The following is a 19,744-nucleotide window of genomic DNA, read 5'->3' as shown; positions in this document are numbered from 1 at the left end:
GGATTCTTTATTACTTTATTGTTTTTCAAGAATGTCCTATTCAATGTTTTTTACCACTTATCAGTATGTCTTCAAATAATGTATGTTACCTGGAGCTATAGCAGTGAACTCTGTCAACCGAACACTTTCAGAGAACAGTTTTAGATCACTCTAGTAGCTTTTAAGAGGCTCTGTAAGTTATGGTTCTAGTCATGTGACAAATATAAATCTGAGGTAGAAAGTGCCATCAGTTTTCTACAGGTAATTTCTTGCTTAAGTTCACAAATGCTGGCATATGCTTTGCTTTCTGGAGCAGCCTGTGGAAATCTGGTTAAGTTCTCTTTGCCCACCTACTTTGAAACAGATTTCAATTAACTTATACTAAGTGAAATGTAAAGCAAAATTCTAATGTAATTTCAGGGGGCTTCTGGGAAGTATTCACTTGGTCAAGAATTTGGACCTTCTTCACCCTTCAGATGTGTTCCATGAAGAAGCATAAAACACATGTTGATTGTGTTTAATATTTAGTTCTCCAAAGAGTTGTTGCACCCTGAGAAATCAGCATCCAAAGCATATCTGAAATTCCAGAACCATGCTTCTAAATAACCTGGTGGACTTTTCATATTATCCCTTCATTAGAGGAGTTTAGAGAATAGACTGTGCATTTTAAATTTATCTATGAAGAAACACATCACAGAGAAACTTGTTTTTTCTCCAGATCTTGACTGACATTTGGAGAAAGTGGTTATTAATGAGATGACCAAACCAAATGAAAGCAGGTGAAAGAGCTTTCAAGGTACACTTACAGCAGAAAAAATCTACTGAATCCGATACTAATGAATCCAGCTGGATGATACTCATTTTTTATATAGTTATTCCTCAAAAAAAAATTCCTTTTATTTTATACAAATTGTGAGATTTCACACAAGCTTTATTCTTGTTATTTTAGGGTTTCACTTAGACTAGTTCAGTTCTGTTGGATGCTCAGATAGCAGTGGGAAGCCAAGAGAACATTTTCTCTCTTATCTAGCAAGAAAATTGAGACTGCCTTTCCAAAACAATCCTCTTTATAATAAACCACGTGTTCAATGTCACAACAAGATTAAAGCCACTGTGTTAATTCCATATAATAGATGGGAAAATTTCTCAGCAGGCAGTTTCTTCTTCAGGCACAGTGAAATTTTGTCCTTGAATGTTACTTCCCACACAGGCACTGTTTCTATCAAATAAACTTTTAAAACCTTAATTTGACAGTTCTAAAAGTACTTTCTTTCTCTTCTTCCATGGACGCACAATGGAGCTTCATCCTCTTGTACTCCAATGCTGGAGCATCTTGCCTTTCCTTCTTATTTTCCCTATTTTTTACAAACTGTAGGTCTTCCATTCCCATCAAATCATCCTTTCACCCTGAGTGTCTTCAAGGCATTCTGACACTCCCACTACCAGTATCAACTCCTCATATTTCTCTGAAACATTACATATACATACATACATACATATATATGTCATTCTAGTGACTTAAACATCTCAGCTTTCATGTCTTCCTCCCATCCTCTGTATTCTTGATCTCCACCATCGTTTCTTCCACTCCCCTCATTCTTGTTAGTAGCTTCCTTACACTTGAACTATAACCTTTTCCTAGGAAAAAAAAAAAAATTTAAGCTTTTTTCTCCAAGATCCATATCAAATACAACTATTTAAACTTTCTAGCACAGAAATTCTATCAATTAATAAGCCTTCCTGCAAGAAGTACCTATCTATTCCTGTGCCTCACCATAAAACAAACATCCTGGCCACTGTTCACTGGGAAGATTATCTTCTTTTAAGACTAGTTTTCTCTTTCTCCATGATCAGTTTCCACCATGTTCTACTGCCATTCTCTGTGTAATAAGTTTATAAACGTGAGCCGAATATTATTAAATATATGAAGTGCAAATGACTTTTTTTATTATTACCTTAAAATCTGTCCTGAGAAGTATGATTTTTTTCTGAACAAAAGACTACCTGTGTCAGGATTATTTGTCTATTTCAAATTTCAAGTTCCTATAACTCATTGAGATATTAGAGCTCTTGAAAATAAGCATAAAAATACTATAATAGAAAGTACAGAGAAACCATATATAAAATTTTCTCCCATTTCTTGAAATAGAGTTTCTTGAGCTTCATTATCTTTCCAGCAGGAAGAATACCTGAAACACAAGCTGAATTTTGCCAAAAATCATAAAATTTTAACAACCAATTGTAGTGCTTTGTTTACATTCCACAAATGAAACTTGCATTCTTTTCCTTCCAAGGGAAAGTTAAAATTCTTTATAAATCTGAATAAGATATATTTTGACAATGCAACAACAAATGCTGGTAACAAATTTCAGCTGCTCAGCATAGCTGTTGTTTTATGATAAATACTATGTCACAGTCACCTTACATCCAACCTATGAAAACCTCACCTGATCCTTACGTTGGTAGAGAAAAACACAAGGGAAAAAAAAGCTCTCAAAATTTTTGACTCTTCTTATTATGAAAGCTTCTGCTCCACATTGTTGTGATATGACCTTACAAGATCAAGGAAGTACTGTGCAGGTGTGGGCTGTAAATGCACAATTATATATAGGTTTACCTGCAGCAATGGATTGCTTTGATAATTCTAGTAACTGCAGTAGAGGTAGTCCATACTTCTAATATTCTGTAGTGTGGTTAGTGGAATTTCTTCATTAACTATATTACTTTTTTATAAGCTTACTACTTCAGCAATTTAGCTGAGCTGACCACAATATCATGGTGCTGCACACTGAATATTAAAATTTATAAGAAATTAATAGGAGAAGCACACACCTTTCAAGTGGGTTATTAAAATGGACAAACTGAAATTAGAACATTTTCCTTTCACACAGATAGCTTTTGTTTCCTAGTCTCAACTGCCTTAATCAGCCTGCTCCTTCCAGTCTTCCAGAATCACACTTATTCAAACTCAACCTCACTCCAAAAAGCTAGACCAGTAAAACACAATATATTTTTGTAAACCTGGCTCTGTAGCTGGCTGCTTTTCACCCTCATTTTCCCATGTGTGGAAATGCACTGCAAATCACTGTCTCTCTTTGCCACCTAGTGGGAAGCCTGATTTTACAATTGTCTTTGAGTTACTTCAGTTTAGAAATATGATTATGGCATCTTACATCAACATAAAACTTGCAAAGGATCTCTGCTGAGCCTTCTGAAAGCATGTGAAGGTGTGAAGTATGCCTAGGGTCTCAATTACAGAGAAAGTTACACAAAGAAGAGTTTGAGATACTGCATTGCTGTTCCAAAGGTAAACGTAGCTTTTGAAATAAATCAGAGATCTTTTCAAACCCTTGTGTAACAGGTAGTATCAAAGCATGATTCATTTCTGAAAGAACCAAAAAGTCTTGGCATACTTATTGACATTGTTAGTTTATGTTTGCTTGTAGGTTCCTCTGTTCTAAAGTTATGTTGGAATATTGTCAGGGCTGTCCTTCCTCAAATTATGTATGCATGTAAAATTGATACAGATAAAGGTGAGAAAGACTGTTAGAATTAATTTTAAATTTCTTGTATTATTAGGGAAATTATGATGTTGCTGATCTATGCCTCTAAAGAAAACAAAACCTAACTCTTCCATGTATCAGATAATTAAAGTCTTTCACTTTCCAACTGAGCCAACATTAGAATCAAACCCTGGCAATTGTCGTCAGTGTCCCAAGGATTCAAGCAGTAAGGACTCAAGTCCTGGGCAGTTGTATCTCCTGCACGTCCTTTGCTGAGGCACCAGTTACTTAAGCCAACAGCCATTTTTATTTTTCACATGACTGGCATCACACTGTTTGCAAATGACCCAACATCAACTGAACCAACTGAACCTATGCTGTCAGTACTTCAGAGTATTTTTTTATTTTAAAATTATTTCATATACATTTGATCTTTAAGACATGTTACCAATACATCACAGTGCTAAAAGCACAGATTGCTAATAGCTGAGCATTCTCTGCTTCAGGATGGGTTGAACACACACACAAGCGAAGGTAAGGACACAGTTTTGAGCCACTTGACTGCAGAGGTCAAGCCAGCAGCTTGAATCTGGAGGTTGGCCTCAACTGTCCCAAGATGTACCTGTGCAGTCCTGGCCAGGACAGAAGCGCAAATGCAGTGTAATAACACAGTGTTGTTCCTTGGGAGCTATATATTCAAAACCGTGAGGATCAAAGGGTCATGAGATCTTTTGGGGGTCAGAGTATGTAACTGCTATAAGAGACTTACTTCAGGGATTAAAAAAATCACTAATCATGAATTTGTGCTTTTATTTCCAACCAGTACTTGAACCGGTAGTATATCAATAAACCACAACTTTTAAGATTTACAGAAGAACTCCAGTATATATAATAAATAGAACTCAGGTTTGTGAGAAGTTCACAGATACAACCAAATGAAAACAAGCACCTACTGTTTAGTGGTATTCAAAAGAGCTTGAGTTAAATGCTTTATATATCTTTACTCTCTCCCATTCTGAATGGATGCCATCCACATAGCTATTTGTTACCAGTCTTCTTAAATCAAGTCAATATTCAAGTCATACATACAATAAGATGTACTCAAATGAGCTGTGCTACTGCTTGTACTATCACAGGTAAACAGGATGACACAGCTCTCTCATCTGCTAGCTAACATGAAGCACCATGACATTTTTCAGGCTCCTACACAGAAGGAAGATTACCCATGTCCTCATGTCCCCCTCCTACAGAACAGATTTATTTAAACAGAATTACCTTCTCCAAATTTCCATCTTGACTTAATGTCATTCTGATGCTGCATTTTCTCTAGAAAAGGGAACCAAGCAGTTATTCTTAACTCTTAAAATTTAATAGACTTGGAAATGGTGATTCATTACTTTGTCAGCTCTATATCAGCTCTTCAGTTTGGTATTTTTCCAGTATTCCAGTGAAGACAAGGGAAATCAAAAAAATTCCTTAATCATGTTCTAGAATAACACTGTTATGCTCAGCTTGGCATTCATTGAAATATTACTGGCATGAATTCATTGCCTGAAGATGCAACGTGCAAGTGGAAATGTGTCAAGGAAGACCCACACAAAGGACTGCTTTGATGAAAAGAGAGAAAATGCATTTGATTCATCTTCCATTTCCCCCAATATCAATCCAAGTCCATTACACAAGGGTATGTGATTAGAAGAGAGAAAAAAACCCCAACCTAACAGCCTTTTGGACCTTTTCCATGCACTGAAGACTGTTTTGAAAGCACTTTGACATTTGTAATAATTTCTCCTTTGCTAGCTTGTTTCCATTCCTTAGGCCATTGTGGCATTTAAGTAAAACCTTATAAAATGAAGGCCTTGTTGCCTTTGTAAAATTATGGCTCAGGCCTGTTACTTTGGCTAGGGAAGGACTGTGAGAAAAGTCCGTGAGAAGAAAAACAATTAGATTTACCCATGAGAATGTCGTATCAACAGAAGCAAGAAAGTTAAACAGTAGAAGGAGAAAACAGCAACATATCCACACCTGTTATTCTTCTGAATGCTTGAATGCTTACGCCATAGGTAGCCAATGGTAGTATGCTGTGGTTAATAATAGCCAATGAGCCTATTGTAGTAGTTTAGCAGCCAATGAGTCTATAACACAAATGATGACATACAAAAGGTGTATAAAAGAGGTTGCTTTGTGTAATAAATGGGTTTTTGGCCCTTAAAAGAGGCACTGTCCATGTGTGTCGTGACCACCCCAACAGCAACAGGCCATATTTGGATCCATATTTGGATTACACATACCATACAGTGTAATAATAAATGTGATTTTTAGAAATGCTAAACAAATAGTTTTCTTGACCTCTGCAATATTGACTTGTACCATTATTATGAGTTGTGGTGTCTTCTAGCTCCATAGGGAATATTCTGAACAAGGACATAAACCAACTATGCAGTTATTATCATTTGTGGGGCACTCAACCAAATTACATCAGCTCAGGCATGACAGTTAAACGTGATGCCTGCTGTCAGGAAGGCTAGACTGGCATACCATGAATAGGTGAGGCAAAACAGGCTTCAGCCTACATCTGCACGAGGGCTCCCGTTACAGCTGCTGCTGCCAGCAATGCAAACACAAGATGATGGCATTATGAAACCCCCAGAAGTCATCTTCTTTTCCTTCTTCTTTTTTTTCCCATGTTTCCTCAGTCAAGCAGACTAATTTTTTGTGTACATACCTGAATAAATAATTTCTCCATGCCAATCACAGTTCCTAATTTTTTTAACTTTTTAATGGCAATTTCTGTATCACACATGTTAACTTAGTATGCAGCTCCCAGTGAAGGGGTTCCAGATTCTTGAGTTTATCATATTTCTTCCCACCAAGAGGGATCACAGTTTAAAGGACAGTTTTCAGTTTAGTTACCAAAGTATTCAAAGGACTGGAGTGAAAGTCACTGCAATCCATTGAAGCTAAGGCAGCAAAAGAACACTTCTAAAATACAAGCTTTATACACTTAAGTGTCCTACAGTTATCTGGTATGTAACATGGAATTGAGAAACTGTTAAACTGACCTTGAAATGCACTTATGTAAGAATTAGGAACAGTCAATACAAAGCAGTAGGAGAATAAAATTTGGAAAGGCTTAAATTGACTTGAAGCATGGGAACACTAAGTATTTCAGCATTGGAAGTAGAAGGTAGTGAGCTGTTTGGGAAAAATTATGGATGGGAACTTTACTGTTAAAGGCAAATGTTAAAGTTTGAACATGAGTAGAATGTAGCACAGTGGCAGATAAAACTAAATTCTCTTGGCACTGTGAGACTGTTTAAAAGAAAATCAAAAGATTGCAAGATCAAGTTTCAGAAGATACTGGAATAAGATCAGATCTGATGTGAGAAGGTGAAACTCCCACGAGGAATAGTTCTCTGGTACAACATGAGGTACTTTGGCTGAATACACGCCAGTAAGATGTAGACAAAGTTTCAGGACATACAGAACTTTAATGGTACAAAAATTACCAGTATGTGTCTATATGAAGACTGCTATTTTCTCCATTTTACTCATCATTCATCAACATTTCATGAGAAATTCTTGGCTTTGACTGTGCAATTCACATAACTTATGCATAGGCTTCCATTCTCTGAGCAGAATTTTTAGAATGTTTTTTTCCATTGAAAAAAACCAGCTTTGAGCAAACTTTTGATGTGCTCTGTCTAATTGCAAAACTGTTTCCATGATTATTGATAGCACTGGGCTTACTCACTATAATATTTAACAAAAGCAATATAATAAAAGGGACAGACCCACAGAGTCTTTTCTGGTTTTCACATACAGACCTTTTCTCTTCCCAAGTATAAATCCTGTAACATCTGGGCATGAAATAGGTGGTCTAAGGAAGCACAAGCATTATCCTTTCTTTCATTTTCTCTGATTCAATCTGGCCTGCTTCTGTTCACATCATTCCTTCACAGTTGCAGCCACATGGCTGTAAGCATCAAAAGTTTATAAGTGCTCAAAGGACAATATTAGCTTCCATTGCTTCTTTTATCATTATTTGGTAGCAAATTGGGCCACAATCTTTCAAATACTCAATTTCAATTACTCTTTTGCTTACTGAGAGGTACAAGGAAGAGAAGGAAATAGGGATTTCTAGTACTCGGTAAGGCAGCGGAACTGCCATGGAGACCAGATGTAGTAAAGTATTTCTTTACTTCAGAGCTACTATCTCTATTAAGGATGAGAGAGCCACCATAAATAAAGATAACATCAGGGCTACCCAAAAGGATCACAACATTTTATCAACTTCAGTATTTTATATCTTATCTTTGTGTTCATATTTTCTTTCCCTGATATGAGCACATTGCCAAAAGTAATTAGATTTTTATCTACCCCTAGCTCCATAGAATGTTCCTATTTAATTTAACAGAGCCTATGGTCATTAAAGATATACAGAACTCTCTTGGTCTTGTTCTGCATTTTCTTCAGCTTGATATGCTGTTAATATATGAACACAAAGACACCTAATGGAGAATACAACTAAGAGAAAAAAAATAATTAGAGGTCTCACTGCTGATTGTATTCAAGCCTTGTTGTCACTTTATTTAAATTCTATTCTGCTTTAGGTAAAGAAGATCTTGTACTGGACTATTTGTGAATATTGGTATAAAGTAACACCAAAGAAACAGTTTAGATTTTCTTTCGATATGAATTTTCCTACACTTTAAGTAATAAAAATACTACGCATTGGAACAATGCATCTGTTTTGGAGCACTCTGAGTGTCTCACAGCAATAAAAGGCTTTATATATTTTCTCTTGGGGAATGGCATGCATGAAGTTGATAATGTAGTACCATTTACTAAACTCAGAAATCCCAATATACAAGATCTCAAGAAAAGTAGTATCTATTTCACATGTCCCTGTACTGAATAATATAAAATTTTATACTATATTTAAAATAATAATTAATATAGAAAAAAGGAAAACCCTTTTTTGTGACATCTTGTCTATTAATTAAATAGATACTATAGAAAATTTAAAAATCTGAGACTGATAAAATCAGGATAAATACCTATGCTCTTTGCATTTCTCCGTATTAAGAATTTTATCATGAGGCAGACAATAAAAATTCTAGAATTTTTATCCAAAAAATACAGTCCAACAATTTCTATTAGGAACTGTGGACTCTTGAAATGTTCCACTGAAATACTGGGGATTGTAGACTTAACAATTTTGATATTTTCAGAGATTACTGAAATAGAAATACATTCAAATCCAGACCTGTCAATTTAAGGTAACCTGAATGAAGCTCAAGATACAATAATTATGATTAGAATTACTTAGCTGAAAAAATATTTAAAACCTGCTATCTATATAGACAATGTTTAGTTATTGATCAAAAAAAGTAAGACAGTGCCAAGAGAACCGATATTTATAGGGAGATCATGTCTTTGGGTCAATTAATTTTCAGTTCTAATTCATACACTAATTTAAGTGTATCAGAAAAGAGCAAGTCAAATTTCTCAATAGCCTTCTGTTTCATTATTAACTTGGCTACATTTTAACTCATTGTCACACATGGTTCCTTGAAATCTCTTAAATTTTTTTATTACTTATTTTCCCCCTTTTCATTCCTTATATTGTTTCTACCTAATATACCCTTTTTTATTCCCTAACATTTTGGCTACTCTGAGCCACAATTCAGCTTTATAAATCTGCCATGACTGTGCTAATTGCAACATAGGAAAACTGAGACTTGTGATTTCTTCCTATTTTATTGAGTGGGATTGCTTGCAAATACTAGTCATGTGCTTTTTAAAATACAGATATAGATATATACAGCACTACATTTGTTTTCACTGATTGGTTGGTACAGTGCACTGACATACCATATACATCTATTCAAAATATACTTGGAGTAAACATAATCTTTTGCTGATTAAGAAGGCTCTAGATTTACTCCAAGGTGAAGGATGCATTAAAATAGAGTCATCATTCATTTAAATTATGGAAATTTGGTAAATTATAGTAAATGTGTGATACAAACATTTATTATTAACAATAAAAAATACAGAATATTTTGGGCTACTTGTGCTTTCTGAAGACAGAAAGGTGCTGCTCAGCATTACAGTATTTTGTTCATCAAATTTTTTTTTGTAGGCAGCATTTCTGTCTCAAGGTTTTTAGACCCAAATCTTCAAATTGCTTCCCTCATGCCTTGAGTACAATCTAAAGTGCTTTTGCAGCACTGTTTAGCAACAATTGACACCAACAGCTTCACTTGAAGACAATGAAAACTACCAGTGTATGGTACTTACTAAAAACCTTGGTCCCTACAGTTGAATACTCACATCTCCAAATATGACCTGATAAAGGACTATATGTCAAAAACTAGAAACAGAAAATATATAAATATAAAATATAAACTCTACCAATTAGTCTGATGAAAATGATACCTGCTTTTAAATAGTTTCCCATTCTAAATCAGCTTATGTTTCCACCTTATACAGAAGAGACCTCGAGCACCAAAATAAAAGCCTCCACTACTAAACCTAGAGACAGCAGCTTTTTCTGCCCTACCTGTACACTATCTGCACACATACTCTTTCCTTTGGTGAGAAACATGTAACACAGCGTCACCTCTGCATTAGCATTTTAGTGTACATCAGGGGAGCAGATTTTATGCCAATCTGTTAAACATTCCCATTTACTGCGCTTTCATTCTCACAGCAGTGTGATTTTGGACTGTATGAATTGGTCCTTCTTCAAGTAGAAATAAATCCAGAGGTGTACTCCAGGAGGACACCTAGCAACACCAAAGCACCTACATGCATTCCTTCCACAGAAACCAGAACTAGACTACAAGGAAACAAAACCTCCTGAAATGCATACAGCATGGACATTAGCTCCTCCATTCCACACAGCTGCTGCTGCCTGCAGTCTGCATCACTTGCTGACATAGGTGTAGCCACAATAAGAAAGTGGCTATTCTTCCTATCTCCAAAAATCTGTTAACCCTAGAAGTCTTTTTCAGTACCCAGCAACAGAAAACAGGCAAAAATTTTGTCTTAAATAACTTCTTATGCAGTGGTGCATCAGCCCTTTACATATGGGTGACTTCTATCATAAATAATGACCTTTCTTGAGCAAGGTGTTCAACTCTAACTAGGAAACACTCTCCAAGTGGAGAGCTTCCCTGTGTCTCAGTGGTGTATCTCTTTCTCTGCCCAGGACTGCAGTGGCTCTGAAACATGTATGCCTGCTTTAGCTATAATGTACAGATGGATTGGATTATAATCCTGAGCAAATTTTAGGATCCTTACTTAAGGAAATGCATACATTTTCGATATGCCTGTAGTTTATAATATGGAGGGGAAATGTTTGGGGTTTGTTTTTTTTTCTTTTGACAGGCAGGATTCATTTTAAACTGTGGAAATTTTTATGACGCTGGCTGATTTCTCAGCATCTGTTTTCTGTGCATCATTCATTCTTAATGGCTTTCTCCCCATATTTACTTTTCAGGCTGATTTCTATATTACACACATTCCCTCCTGCTTCAAATCTACTGTCAAGAATAAGGGGATATTTTCAGAAATTTAAAACTTTATGGAGTCAGATTAGCCTTTCACTTACACAGCTGAATTCTGTATAAGCGTCTCCTAGAAAAACTACATCATTTTCCACCATCCCATCCTATCTCTGCACTGTCAACTCACCAAGTGCTTCAAATATAGTGGAGCAGCTAATTATGCTGGAAATTAAAGCTAATAATATATTCAGAAATCTAATCCAAGAAATGATACAAGCATGTATGTACCGTGTATACAGCAGCTGAAGTCATATCAAAAGAAACACAGTCACCTCTTGCCTTTCTGACTCAAATTCAGACCTGTAAACCTGGAAAAGAACAAGTGTTGGAATAATTATAAATTAGGAGAGCAGTTCCTCCAGTTGAAGAACAGACAGTGGTGCATAAATAGAAAAAATTATAATAGCATTATGTATATGCCTCTAACTGAAGGGAAGGATATATGCTTAGTAGAAAACTTCCACTTTGAGTCATCACTGAATTTCCTTACTGTTGTGAAATTTAGATACGTACTCTTTGACAAAGGTGAATTCTAGAAAAATTTTTAGAAAGCTGGAATAGCAAATAACCACTGCTTATTTCCTATGAGGCTATATTCCAACAAACCTTTGAAATGATTGGTACTGTTGCAAGATTGTATGCCCATCCCAGGTTGTTTACAGCTGAAACTTGAGCTTTTTCTATGAGTAATAACTCTATTTCTAGATAAACTATTTAAAAAGCAGAACATTTTACATGACAGGAACATCATACACTACAAAGTTGTTCTCTTTGCACTTGACCCTTGACTTCCAGCAACCTAGAGCTAAGTTTAGCTTTTATCGCTCCTCTGCTTTTTTTCTGTATAGTTTGATATATTAATTTTCTTATAGAGAAATTCAACAAAGCAAGATTCATGGATATGAGGCAGATGGAATTCAATGTTTTAGTTTTCAAATACTTTTCAGTTAAGTCTGTCTCTTAAATAAGTCTTTCAAAGTGTCCAGGTTTCCATGATGTACATGAAGAAAACAGACATTCACTAAGAAAGAGGGTAGAAAGCAGGTAAAGAATCTGCTGTTCTCATGGGAGGGGAAAAAATAAAAGAGAGACAAAATTACTCTATTAAAATGAAGGAAGCCACAAGACTTTACAAAATAAAGAGATTGTTGCCATGGTACCAGCAAAATTTCTCCTTCCCTTATATGCACACAGATGAAGCTTTTTTGACAGAATAAACTTATAAATGTGTAAGGAAAAATATTTTCTATTATATCTCCTCACAATATTTTAAATAAATATTTGCATTATATTTAGATTAAATCATACAGGTGATCATCTCTTGCAGATCTTTTCCAAAGCAAAGCAACCAACACTGTATTGGCACTGAAATGCATATCCTCAGAAGACACTCAAGGCACTTAGAAAGAAGGGTATATCACAGAATCACAGAACAAGATGAGTTGGAAGGGACCCGCAAGGATCATTGAGTACAACTCCTGGCCCTGCACAGCACCATTCCCAAGAGTCACACCATGTGTCTGAGAGCCCTGTCCAAATGCTTCTTGAACTTTGCCAGGCTTGGTGCTGTGATCACTGCCCTTAGGAGCCTGTTCCAGTGCCCAACCACCCTCTGAGTGAAGAACATTTTCCTGATCTCCAACCTAAACCTCCCCTGATGCAACTTCAGGCCATTCCCTCAGGTCCTGTCATCTGTCACAGAGCAGAGATCAGTGCCTGCCCCTCCTCCTCCTCTCATGAGGAAGTTGTGACTGTGATGAGGTCTCTCCTCAGTCTCCTCCAGGCTGAACAGACCCAGTGCCCTTCCCCTCAAGGCCCTTCACAATCCTTGTGGCCTCCTTTGGATGCTCTCTAACAGCTTAATGTCTTTTTTATATTGTGGCACCCAAAACTGCCCCAGCACTCCAGGTGAGGCTGCTCCAGCTCAGAGCAGAGCAGGACAATCCCCTCCCTCGCCCAGCTGGTGATGCTGTGCCTGCTGCACCCCAGAACAGGGTTGGCCCTCCTGGCTCCAGGGCACGGCTGACCCATATTCAACTTGCCATCGACCAGGACCCCCAGGTCCCTTTCCGTGGCACTGCTTTCCCATTCCCCAGTGTCTCATTCCCCAGCCTGTCTGTACATCCAGGATTGCCCCATCCCAGGTGCAGAATCTGGCCCTTTCCCTTGTTGAATTCCATGTGGCTGGTGATTGCCCAGTCCTCTAGTCTGTCGAGATCTCTCTGCAGGGCCTCCCTGCAGGCTCCTCCCAGTTTTGTATCATCTGCAAATTTGCTTGGTATTCCTTTGAATCCTGCATCCAAGTCATTAATGAAGATGTTGAAAAGCACAGGGCCTAAGATGGAGCCCTGCAGAACCCCATTAGTGACAGTCTGATGCCACCCCATTCACTGTCACCCTTTGCACCCGACCCATGAGCCGGTTGCTCACCCATCACGATGTGTTTATCAGCTCTGTGCTGGACATTTTGTCCAGAAGGTCACTCTGAGAGACAGTACTGAAACCTTTACTGAAATCCCAAGAGATTACATCAACTGGTTTCCCTTGACCAACCAGGTGAGTTACCTTGTCATAAAAGGAAACTAGTTTTGGTAAGCAGGAGTTTCCCCTCAGGAAGCTACGCTGCCTGTGACCAATGACTGCATTGCCTTTCAGGTATTTTTCAGTACCTCCCAGAATAATCTTCTCCATAACTTTACCAGTGACTGAAGTTAGACTGGCAGGCCTATAGTTTCCGGGGTCCTCCTTTTTGCCCTTCTTGAAAATCAGAACAATGTTCACCAGTTTCCAGTCAGTTGGAACCTTTCTGGATTCCCAAGACTGCTCAAAAATCACTGAGACGGGTTTTGCGATGACATCAGCTAACTTCTTGAGGATTCTTGGATGAATCCTATCAGACCCCATAGATTTGTAAGGATCCAGCACAGCAGCAGATCCTGCACAATTTCAGGATCAGCTGGGAGTTGATCATTCTTGAAGACATGGTCCTCCAGCTCAAGGTACTGAGACCCCCTTGGTCCACCATCATCCATGCTGAAGACAAAAAGGCACTGCTCCATTTTCATTGCACTTTAAATAGGTAGGTGTCTGTTTAGTGCACAAAGATTTCACACCAGTCACACAAAGATTTCCTTAATGTCAGTACAAACACTGATTTTATGTAATGACTATACCACCTTATACCTACAACTGGTCCTTGCAGAGGATATTTAATGGCAGACAATTTGAAGAATAGAGAGATCACCTACTAGCACTCAAATGTGTTCTTGCATAACAGAACATACACTGTTCCTTATTCTAATTTAGAGATAATGAAGAAATGTATGTTCTCAAATAGGTCACTGATTCACTGAAGACCACAAATTCCTAAAAAAATCACCCATCTTTGAACAAGGTCTTACAATGGCTTTTTTAAGTTTATAAATTCATTTAAAAACGTGAGCAATTGTAATTTCACTAATGCCACACACACAAGTAATATAATTTCCCAATACTCAAAGGAAAGTTCCTTCTTCTCAACACATGTTCTCACAGCCGGAGCTCTTCAGAGCAGATTCAAGGTGGGTCGATTACCCAGCATGACCTGAAAATCTTTTCCAGAGTCAATACTGTCTTGAGCACAGTCCCTCAAGTCTGACAATGTGACCTACATTGTCATTGTTCTTCAATGCATAGCATTGCATTTGGTTATGCTGAAGTTGAAGCTGGACATATTTGAATAGGAAAGCAAGCTGTTCAGATCATGCTGTATAAGTGATTTGTCCCCCAGTGGAAACAACTTGAAACTTTACATTATCTCTGCAGAATCCATAGCCTTTTTCTGTAAAGAGTGATGTTACCTTCCAGTGCTCTCTACTACACACTGTTCCCACCAGCATGACACTCTTAAAATTAAGCAATGAGAGCAAAGACAGAATGCAACTTCATATAGTCATATTGGACATAATGATCTTAGAGATCTTCCCAACCTTAATGGTTCTTCTGTTATCAATCCATGCCCTACCATTTCATCCTCCGAGTGCTAAAGCCACCCACTTCGGATGGATGAACTGCGCTGCACACAGATCTGGAACACACATTGACTGCAGCGCCCTATTGTTCTTCCCATTTTCCTTTCAGCAAACAAGCAACAGTGAAAACAGATGCAAGTGTTGTGCTTTACTGCTTTCTTTGTAACAGGCTGCATGCTACAGGCTGACAGGAAACATAAATATAACAGAGCTTCTTTCTCATTACAGTGATTTGAATGAGAATGGTAAATGGGTTCAAATGAAACCATGCAGGCTCCAGTGATAAGATCCCCATCTCTTACAGTGCTGTATCTAACCCAACTCTGAGATGTCATTATCTTCCCTGAATGCAATTTAAAGGATCAATCTTAGTATATATTCTATATGCTGTGATTTCTTCAGCACAGGAAAACTGCCCTCACTTGATCTTCATTATGGCTGTACTTCTAGGTATTTCTGCTCCCAAATGATAAAATAGCTAACTACAGATTAACACATACATTGTTTTGTGCATGCATAAGACTCTTATCTCTTGGTTGTTGTTTACTCCTAAAAAATCAGAGATCTTCTGTTATGACTTGTACAGAGATGAATAATGTAATTAAACAACACCCAGGAGAGAGAGGAATAAAAAAATGCCTGAAGTAAAAATTCATTTAGTTTTCGGGATTTTTTTTAATACTGCCAAATTTTAAGAAGGCTGCCAAAGACTACTTCATAAGGAGTACAACAATCATCAACACAAAGCTTATAAGTGCAAAATAGATAAATAATCCTGAAACTTTGTAATAAATCTACCAGAAAGTTACAGAGAACTCAAACCTCACTAGTTACTTTATCAGCACAGAGAAGTCATACATCGAGGTGAAAGAAAAGCAGGCTAAAACTTCAGTGATTACAAGGTAAAGACAAGGATTTTTACCACAATTAAATTAAAAGCTATTGTTTCCTGTCATCAATCCAAGAAATTGTCTGCATTGCTTTATGTTTTTCTTGGTCCCAGAACAAAATTGTAGAACAGATCTGCAACACTGTGTTGTCACCTTCTGACAACTAGAGTACTCATACAACTCTGAATTCTTGAGATTATCAACTGTTTTGGTATATCTAATGTTTTCACTTACAGTTACTTGTGCAAGTGTTTATCCAAGAACATTTGAAGAATCCTAATCCTGAGATTAGCTCATTTTGTTAGATCATGGTGCCAATAACACCGAAGTTGTGAGTTTGATCCCTATACGGGCCATTCACTTAAGAGTTGGACTCAATGATCATTGTGAGTCCCTTCCAACTCGAAATACTCTGTGGAAAGTCACAGAATACATATTCTTTTTCATACCTTTTTTGGGGAGCCTGGTTAATTATTCTTTCTGAAAGAGGTGGTGTAGGGAACTGTGCTGCCAGAGCACTGTTTCACTGAGGGTTTTGTACAACATCCTTGTATTCTTGGTAAATGACAGAAACTGCTGCAAAAGTAAACAGCCTTACAGATTTAAGAGAGGTATTTTGGGAGAAAAAATATCCTCCCTTTATAATTTTACCTTATTAAACTTAAAGGAGCCATAAATTCATAATTACTTACAAACATGGCTCATTTGTCATAGTCTTCTTTAATTAGTATTGTAGAGTGCACAGTGGAGAGGGTCACAGTGTATTTATTCACTTACTTACTTGAGCTCAGTTCTAATTCTCTAGCCTGCTTTTGCAATAATTGCAGCTGACTCCAAGCTATTCCTTCTGAGATTCACAGGGAGGATACTGCCTATCCCAGGATTCAATCAGATTTTTTCATGAATCAAAGTCCTTGAATGCTTTCTAGTCCCTAATCACATCTGTGAATGCTGCACTAGGAAGCCTTTTGACAGCTTAACCACTCATCCTTTTGAAGTGGACTGAAAACATTATATTTAACCATGTATTTTTATAGAACCTAAAATCCATTTAATGGAAATGGAAAGAGGGAATAGTTTTCCTATTTCTCTTTCTATTTCTCTCTCTCTTTCATGTTGTGTGAGGTGTATTATATAGCTATGTCTTTACCTGTGTCAGTCAGCAGCTGGTTTTTGTCCACTGAAATGCTCTCTATTGGTTTCCTTCCTTCCTCTTCTCCAGATTTCTTCAGTAGAGATAAAGGAAAAGAAGGTCAAAGCTTAACATAAAGCTATGCCTGCATTTACAGGTTGTGCAGCACAACCAGAGCATATTTATAGAGCAAAACAATTCTTGCTGGAGAACAGACATCCACACTATAAAGTTTTGAAAGTTTTATTTCAGAGGAACTCTAACTGAATGCCCACTAATGACTACAGTACAGTAGATTCAAAGCTTAGATATGTTTACCACTTTAATTTCATCAGAAAGGGAACCAGTTTGTGTTCAGAGATTACCGTGTGACACAAAACACAGTATGGTAAACTGTGAGCTTATTGGGAGATTTGCTTTGAAAATACACTCCTGAGTTAAGTTGTTCATGTATACATACCTGAAGTCACCAAATCTAAAGTAATTCAAATCCCAAAATTACAATTTTCATACACCCAACTTTATCAAAACCCCTACATTTTGGGGATGATGGACTTCAGTTATTGAATAATAACATAAACCATTTATCCGAAGACACCTGGGTACATTTACCACTTCAACAGGAGGGACTTCATTCAATATCCTACTGCCACACATAGCACATAATGACTGGCTAATACAGTAACAAGGAAAAGCAACCTTGATCCCTTCCACAGAGGATGAACAATTGTGAGGCCATAAAATCAAGCTTCAGCAGACCAAGCAAATGTAAACTAAGAGACAGGTCAGCAAGTTAGGAAGAAAGTCAAAAGGCTTGCATTTTTTTCCTATGACTGTTTGTGTATTTTAAATTTCCCAGTCACTGGCTAAAGAAAACAGAAACCATACTGTGAATTAGCTTCAAATAGAAGTAAAGCAAACAGTTCTCCATCTGACAGAAAGCAGTCAATTGTATGTAAGTCTTGACCTGAAGGACACTTATGCATGCTCAGATATTTAGAAAAACTGGGGAACCCCTGCACCTTGCTTTTGGACCACAGAAGGGCAAGGCAGGTGTTCCACGCATACACCTTTCTCTTTGCTTTTGCAAACTTGTTAGTATTTGTGTTCAAAATTCTACTTCTGAAAGCAGATGTTGCTAGGGTTTTAGGGGCAGTGGGAAATGTTACCTAGCCCTGGGCATCTAAATTCCACCTGTGTCCTACAGACAAAAAAAAAAGAGATATTGTTGGCTTCTTTCCTCTGACCTTTTCATGTTTGCTTAATTCAACAACTTGCTCTGGTCAGTAGGGGAATGGAGATGGAGTCCTTATTATCATTACTACTGAAGCATCACCCTTTATATTCCTCTCTCCTCCCTGTTTTTCTTACTTACAGTGAGAAGCTAGCAGTTTCTTCTATTTTTTGCTTTCAGCTTTCATTGCAGTGCAAAGGCTCTGTGGATCACAAGGAGGTTTGCTAGTCTCTCTCGTTCTGAGTCCTAACAGTGAAAAGTAAATCGCAGAGCAGCTAGCAAACAAGACAGGCCTCAAGATTAGCTTTAATTTTAAAAGAACTAACTCTTGTCCTAGTGGAGCTTATTAATTAGCAAGGGATGCTTAAAAATATGAGGAAGTAAAAGTTTTCTTTAGGATAAAATGCTGGACTGCAGCATTTCATTACAAAACACAAATATGAACTTAGGAGGAATTAATTGTCAGTTGTATTTGAAAAGGATTGCAGGCATCCAGGGAATGTTTCCATTTGTTGTTTTAAAAGGCCTTTTAATCTGCATCCAATTTCCTCTTAAATTTTCAAGCTCTTCAGCACAGTCTTTTCACACAATGTAGAGTCTGATGCATGCTTTGCCCATAATTTTACCCTAGCTCAGGCTTTGAACTAGCTGCTAGTGGTAATGAAATGTGGAGCTGATGTGTTCTGCTATTTCAAACTCAAACTAGGAGATGAGAGACTGAAAATAGTTACTCTTTTGACTCTGTGTGGTCTGTATCACAGAGGTTTGAATTTCTCATTTAATGTTGGAGAAAATCCTGTGAAGTATCACCATCTGCCCTGCCATACTTTCCCCTAGCCACCCACTACTGGCTACTGTCAAAGATAAGATGCTGCGCTGGATGGTCCTGACAATGACTACTGTTATGCTTTCTATGCTTTTCTGAAATTTTTGTAGATCATAACTACATCACATTGTTATAGTCACCCTTAAATTATACTTTTGGTTGATCTCAGCAGAAAGGCCAAGGCCTGATATTCTTCCCATCATAAGCAATGCAACTGGGCTTGTTACCTTCAAGGAAAGCTGCATTAGGTTTTTACATAGAAGAGTGAAAAATGAAAGATCAGAAGTGTTTTCTCCTTCTCCAAGTTTATCTTCTGGATCAGACTCAGGTTTTTCAGAGTACAATAATCTCCATCTGTTTTCTGCTACCCAAGAGAAAAGAATACGGGTGCTAGTTGTATGAGCAACAACTCCTCATGTACTGGCATCATTCCTGAGAGGCTGGCAAAGGGATCAGTACTTAGTTTCTGTGTCAGCTGTACCACCATAAAACATGGCCAGCCAAAAAAAACCTGCAGGAACTTATCTATACATTGTGTAAGAAGAAAGTATCATTAACCAAACTTTATCCTTGGGTCTATACAAAGAAACTGT

At 37.4% G+C, this 19,744-nt stretch overlaps 1 long non-coding RNA gene across 1 annotated transcript in view; it reads right to left on the bottom strand.

Moving 5' to 3' along the window:
* Positions 1-825: 825 nt before the first annotated feature.
* The window catches only part of LOC125327793, a 51,269-nt gene continuing 32,350 nt past the window's right edge, over positions 826-19,744 (bottom strand). Inside the window, exons 3-5 of the long non-coding RNA XR_007204374.1 lie at positions 17,110-17,185; positions 11,288-11,367; positions 826-1,617 (exon numbers count right to left, since the gene is read on the bottom strand). This is a non-coding gene — a long non-coding RNA (uncharacterized LOC125327793). The remainder of the gene's footprint in view (positions 1,618-11,287; positions 11,368-17,109; positions 17,186-19,744) is intronic.

Source organism: Corvus hawaiiensis, chromosome 6, assembly GCF_020740725.1.
Source record: "Corvus hawaiiensis isolate bCorHaw1 chromosome 6, bCorHaw1.pri.cur, whole genome shotgun sequence".
Taxonomy (NCBI): Eukaryota; Metazoa; Chordata; class Aves; order Passeriformes; family Corvidae; genus Corvus; species Corvus hawaiiensis.
This window is presented reverse-complemented; position numbering and strand designations above follow the sequence as displayed.